We start from the raw sequence: 6,420 nt of genomic DNA, 5'->3' as shown, positions 1-6,420 counted from the left end.
TGATATCAAGAGTCCAGTAGACAACAAGTTACCTTGGTCGTGTTGGAACATAACTGTTTGATATCAAGAGTCCAGTAGACAACAAGTTACCTTGGTCGTGTTGGAACATAACTGTTTGATATCAGGAGTCCAGTAGACAACAAGTTACCTCGGTCGTGTTTGAACACAACTGTTTGATATCAAGAGTCCAGTAGACAACAAGTTACCTTGGTCGTGTTGGAACATAACTGTTTGATATCAGGAGTCCAGTAGAAGTGTTCCAACACGACCGAGGTAACTTGTTGTCTACTGGACTCCTGATATCAAACAGTTGTGTTCAAACACGACCGAGGTAACTTGAAATATTTGATATCAGGAGTCCAGTAGACAAGTTACCTTGGTCGTGTTGGAACACAAATGTTTGATATCAAAAGTCCAGTGGACAACAAGTTACCTTGGTCGTGTTGGAACACATATGTTTGATATCAAAAGTCCAGTAGACAACAAGTTACCTCGGTCGTATTGTAACACAACTGTTTGATATCAAGAGTCCAATAGACCAGAAGTCACTTTGGCTGCATTGGAACACCAAATATGGCAACATTTTCAGTGAATTCATCTTTACCGAATATAATTAAAGTATATTATGTATATGTTTGTTTGTTTCAAATATTCGCACAAAGCTACAGAAGTGTATGTTATCTTTTCTAACTGTATCTAATTTTGAACTGACAGACTAGATGGACGACAGCTTTTTGAACTGACAGACTAGATGGACGACAGCTTTTCCATAGTGAGCTCTTGCACCACTCTAACAAATATTGGGATGGGACCGTCCCTCTTTTAACACACCTCAAAGTGCGGATCACGACTTATGTGTGTGCATGCGGTGCCGAGACGCGAACCACGGACCCTCCGATCGAAATCCTCGCAAGATCACGACTTATGTGTGTGCATGCGGTGCCAGGACGCGAACCACGGACCCTCCGATCGAAATCCTCGCAAGCTGCCATTAGGCCACGCCCGGATCTATATACATGTACACCATACGCAGTGTGTACTATCAGAGTTCGCTGACAACCACTTTCAGTCTTTCACTTTATTCACGAGCTGATTATATTAAATGGTTCTGACATTTACTTAAATGCACACTAGAGTAAACTTTTACTCGTCTAAAGTTAAGTGGCGTTTATTGACAACACCTGCCCTCTGGCAGAGGACCACGGCAAAAGTTGTTTATCCCATTAATTAATCACCGTTCGAGTAGAACAGTTTTAACTTCTTTTTTTTTTAAATCTCCAAAAAGAGTGAGCAAAGTATATTTGTTTTAGAATTCAACTCTTAAAGTTTAGATAGTTCTGTAAACATATTTCCACACTGACAGTATATAGCAATAAACCATTTATAATCAAATGACGTCACTTTTATGTGTATATGAAGTAAGTTGACTTTCAGTTCCATTTTCATGGGTTTTTCTTTTTACATAAATAATAACAATTTAACTTTTATTCGATTGCGCATCTTAGTTAATAGGACCTATTTTACCCCTTTCGAGATAGACTGGGGATGGCGTTAGATGACAGACTGACCAATCGACTATCAACACGTCTAATCTCGTTAAGCCCCGCCTTCTGAATATGTTAGTGTGAAATTACGTCATTTTTCCCTTTAATGTTTTATCTCGGTATGAACGTTATCTAGAGTTATATAAATTCACAAATAAAGAAGTTTAACGTTGTTTTTATTGCAAAAATAAAGAAATAAACTTGAAGTCCACAGATTACATTTCCAAACTTGTTTGTAATTAAGCACGAAGCTACACAATGGGTTGTTTGTGCTCTGCCCACCACGGGTATCTAAACCGGATTCTAGCGTTGTAAGTCCGCAGACATACCGCTGTGCCACTGGAGGCGACATAGGACGGTGTATGTGTATATATTAAGCTGTTGATTTACAACTCATTAGAAATGTATTGATGAACTCTCGTCATCATTATAACAGTTAGTGTATTACAGTTTAAAAAAAAATCGTTGTTTACATCTCTATCATGATAACCTTTGCAATATGATATGATGTTTTAACAGCGTGTAACGGAGAGTTTTAGTTTCGTCTTTGTGTTGGTAATCGTCATATGTTAATAATACTTAGTCTTATAACACTGCCCCCCCCCAGTGGAACAGCGAAATGTCTGCGGACTTACAACGCTAGAACCCGGGTTTCGATACCCGTGGTGGGAAGAGCACAGAGAGCCCACTGCGTAGCTTTGTGCTTAATTACAAACAAACAACAAACCTATAACATTGAAATTTTCATTATTAGTTGTTGTTTTTTTTCTCTTAAGAATTAAAGACGCAAGTTGGCAAGCCATATGAAAAAGGTCTTATTTTAATTTTAATAATAATAAAAAAAAAATTTACTGTTAAGCCCCACCCGGGAAAGTATATGAATTTAAACATTTTATAGGTATTTTTATTCTCGCTGAAATGATATTTCGTAACTAATGGGTTTCTCATTAAATTACTTTGTTAACAATTTTCAGACGTTATACCATGTAGCGTTACTGTTAGTAATTACCAGTCACTTTAACCCCAAGAAAGACTCACTCCGTGGATTCTTGTATGCCTTTGATGATGTCACATCGTGTGGCAGTCTCCGTCCAATGACAATTAAGTACACAAGTGTTGCGTAATCTTAATGTGTAATAATCAATACTTTTTACCACAGGTATGTCATATTAGTTATAAGTTTCAGTTATATAAATATATATATATATATAAGCGAACACAATAAACCTCACAGTTTATTCTTTAAAACTGACAGAAAGTTTAAAATTTACAATATTGCATAGAGTTTTAGAAAACCGTATCGGAGGTTTTGTTTTAGGTTTTAATACTGTATGAGCTTCACAATGGGCTATCTGTGCTGTGCCCAACTCTAGTATCGAAACTCGTTTATTGGCGTTATAATCCTTCAGACTTACCGCTGGGCCACAGGGGGAGGGGGCGTATATGAAATATTAGAGTATTTTATGTTTATTTTTCAAGTGTTTCTAGCACCGCTAGGTCAGACTGACGAATAACTGTATTCGTACACATAAGCTAAAATCTTTGTTTTCAAATCTACAAGGGAAAAAAAAAATCCAGAGTTATCCGTTTTGCTAAATTTAAATAGGAATATAAGGTACTATTATCAGATTTTACTGCATTTTCCTTTCAAGTATTCCACGTTTATTGTTAAAATCATAAATAATATTCAACGTTAAACTGGTACACAATTAAAAACATTTTATTTAGGCCTATCTATGGCCTTCAATAAGTTGACGAATCCACATGTTTCGACGTTACGACGTCATTCTCATTATTTTAACTTTATACACAAGTGCCAAAATACTATAATTACGTTTATTTTCGGCGTCAATGCTTGTTTCGATAAATTCCCGTTGAAACAACAACAACAACGGTAAATTATGGTGATTAAAAACTTAAAAAACAAATTGCAATTGCTAACACTAGAACTCGACAGTTATATCGATCGTAACAAGTAACGTAGTAAAACAACTAAGGTACGAGGTTTGACCACGACTCACTGCGCCTGTAGTACATACTAGTAAAGAAGAGTAAAAAACCAAAAACATACCTTATTTTCTACGTTTAACGTAGGACAGTCTCAATATATTTCCCACGATGATAATTTGCAGTTCAATCTTGTTAGTTTTTATCGTTACGTGTTATTCTATAAAACAGCATGGATGTGCTCTTTTATAGCCTGGTATTGACTCGTATGAACCAATAACAACGATGAATACACTGCTGGGGCCTGACGTTCACCATAGCAACAGAGATACCACTGTTGAACCGGAGGGGTGTTTCCTTCCCATGAATAACAAATTCTTACATATTATTATTGTCCGTTTATACCAAAGGTAATAATATTAAACTATTAGCATGATCCAAATGTGTAAAAGCATTAAACAGAAAAATTCAAAAATGTATTTCCCGTGATATTTAATAACTTACGTGACAATGATATCCATCTTTCTCTCCAATTACTCGTTCTGTCACATGACTTCCATCAACTCTGAAACGTAAACAAATAAATGCCCCTCCCCCCTTTCCCGCCACAGTTTTCAAGAAATAAATTATGCTATTGGATTTTAAACTAATTCTATTCGCAAGTTAAAACGATAGTATTTCTAAAAGTGAACTTATTGACTCAATTTTTCTAGAAGCTTCAGATAAGATAGAATGTCACCCGTACACTGAATACTGAAAGGGCGTTCAATAAGGCCTGCCAGTTTAATATTATGGTTAGGGCAACTAAACTCCCTTTCACATTTCCATACCCCCCCCCCCCAGTAGCACAACGGTATGTCTGCGGACTTACAACGCTAGAATCCGGGTTTCGATACCCGTGGTGGGCAGAGCACAGATAGCCCATTGTGTAGCTTCAAAAACAACAACAACACTTTTCCACTGTCTTTCCAAATAAGTTCTCTCAGACCTAAACGTGATCTGTAAAAGAAAGAAATGCCTTATTTCTTGTACTAAAAAAGTACAGATCGTGTCTATCAGTCTCTCTCTTTGTGTGAGGTAAACATGCAAGGAGTTAAAATATAGTTACCTATCATGTTTTAAATGTGTCTCTTAAGCAAAGGGTTGTTGATGAGTTATATTCTTAGAAATGTTGATGGTTTTAAAGGCATAATAAAAAGGTAGGTGGTCATTAATATAACTCAGTAACAGTACAAACGTTTCTTTTGACAGCTCATTGTGTAACTTTGTGCTTTACAACAAGCAAAAAAGTTGCAAAAAAAACTTAAGGCGCGGGGGTCATGATCTTAATCGAATGTTTTTGGTTTTAGAAGATAAAGTACTAGTTGTCCCCCAGTGGCACAGCGGCATGTCTGCGGACTTACAACGCTAGAAACCGGGTTTCGATACTCGTGGTGGGCAGAGCACAGATAGCCCTTGTGTAGCTTTGTGCATAATTAAAAACAAACAAAGAAGTACTAGTTATTTTCTAAGACAGTAGTAGAACTAGCATATTTAGGCATCAGTGACTGATAATCAGTGATTTTAGAAGACTGAATGAAACCTGAAAGAACACTTCTATGCCAGTCAGAATTTGGACCGTTATAGCGATGAAAGGTGAGCTAACCTGACATCAGGTGCGTCTTCTAACTGATGCTCAGTTCAGAATCTTAAAGACCACCTCGTAAAAATGATGGAATTTAGTAAATGAAGACATTGATGTAGTTTCTGGGGTGTATGCCCCTCTTTCTATGGTAGGCAAATAGAGATACTTCGTGCAAAACAACGGTTTGTTGGGGAACCTACCCGACTGATGCGAGATACCAAAAACAATATTCAGATAAAAAAGATTGTTACACTTACTGCTACACACGTAGCATGGACAGGTATTTTATGAAGTTAACGATATAACAAGTGAATTATCAAATGATTTCAGCAACAGAGGAAGCATGGAAATTTTCTCGCATGTTGGCAACTTTCCAAAAAACGTTTTCGACCTGTAGGTTATTAAATACTGTACCTCTAAGATGAATAGCATTTTTTTTGTCACTTAATGAACGCCATTACCTCCCCTGAATAAACAAACTTTCAAAATTTAGTTGTCAGTTGTGTAACTCACATTTTCATTAAATCTTATGCAGTACCTACACAGATGCCCCCCAGTGGCACAGCGGTATGTCTGCGGACTTACAACGCTAGAATCCAGGTTTCGATACCCGTGGTGGGCAGAGCACAGATAACCCATTGTGTAGCTTTTTGCTTAATTACCAACAAACAAACCTACACAAATGAGAATGAGCAGATTTGTTGGGGGTCAAGATTAATTTAACCCCTCCCCTCAAAAGCTCACATCTAATATTCCTGAGAAAATACGAGTTATATTTTTGTGAAACAGAAAAAAGCCTAAAATGATATCTAAAATATTTGAATACATACGACTTGCGCCTCTTCCCAGTAGCGTAGCAGTAACGTCTGTAGGTTTATAATGCTAAAAAAACGAGTTTAGATACCCGTAATTGGCACAACACAGATAGCCCATTGTGTAGCTTTGTGCTTAACAACAAATGCGAGATTATCTGAGGGCAAATTAACACAGTAGAACACACACTAAGCCGTATACTTATGAAAGTTTTTGTCGCAAGGTACGTATAATGATGCACCGTACAACCGACCAGGTTGATATAGAACTACAAACATGAACGTTGGTTTTAGACATAGTGTAAGGGTATGAGCCGGCAGAGTCTATCTGTTCATAAATATTAGTTTTTAGATTCAAATATTCTGTCAGGATTTGGTCTGGTTTGAATTTCGCGAGGGTTATTTGCATTAACCTTCTATAGTGATACACTAGAGGGAAGACAGCTAGTCAACACCACTCACCTCCAACTCTTGGGCTACTCTTTTACCAACG

General features: G+C 37.1%; 1 protein-coding gene across 2 annotated transcripts in view; it reads right to left on the bottom strand.

The window, feature by feature from the left end:
- The window catches only part of LOC106461753 (influenza virus NS1A-binding protein homolog), a 42,332-nt gene extending 38,571 nt beyond the window's left edge, over positions 1 to 3,761 (bottom strand). The window contains exon 1 of one of the 2 annotated variants that reach the window (XM_013921601.2): positions 3,616 to 3,761. The gene's annotated coding sequence lies outside the window, so the exon portion shown is untranslated. The remainder of the gene's footprint in view (positions 1 to 3,615) is intronic. The other variant, XM_022388780.1, reaches the window with a different exon arrangement.
- Between the last annotated feature and the right edge of the window lie 2,659 nt (positions 3,762 to 6,420).

Source organism: Limulus polyphemus, unplaced genomic scaffold (assembly GCF_000517525.1).
Source record: "Limulus polyphemus unplaced genomic scaffold, Limulus_polyphemus-2.1.2 Scaffold1023, whole genome shotgun sequence".
NCBI classification, from domain to species: Eukaryota; Metazoa; Arthropoda; class Merostomata; order Xiphosura; family Limulidae; genus Limulus; species Limulus polyphemus.
Note: the sequence above shows the minus strand (reverse complement) of the source record. Positions and strands in the feature narration are given on the sequence as shown.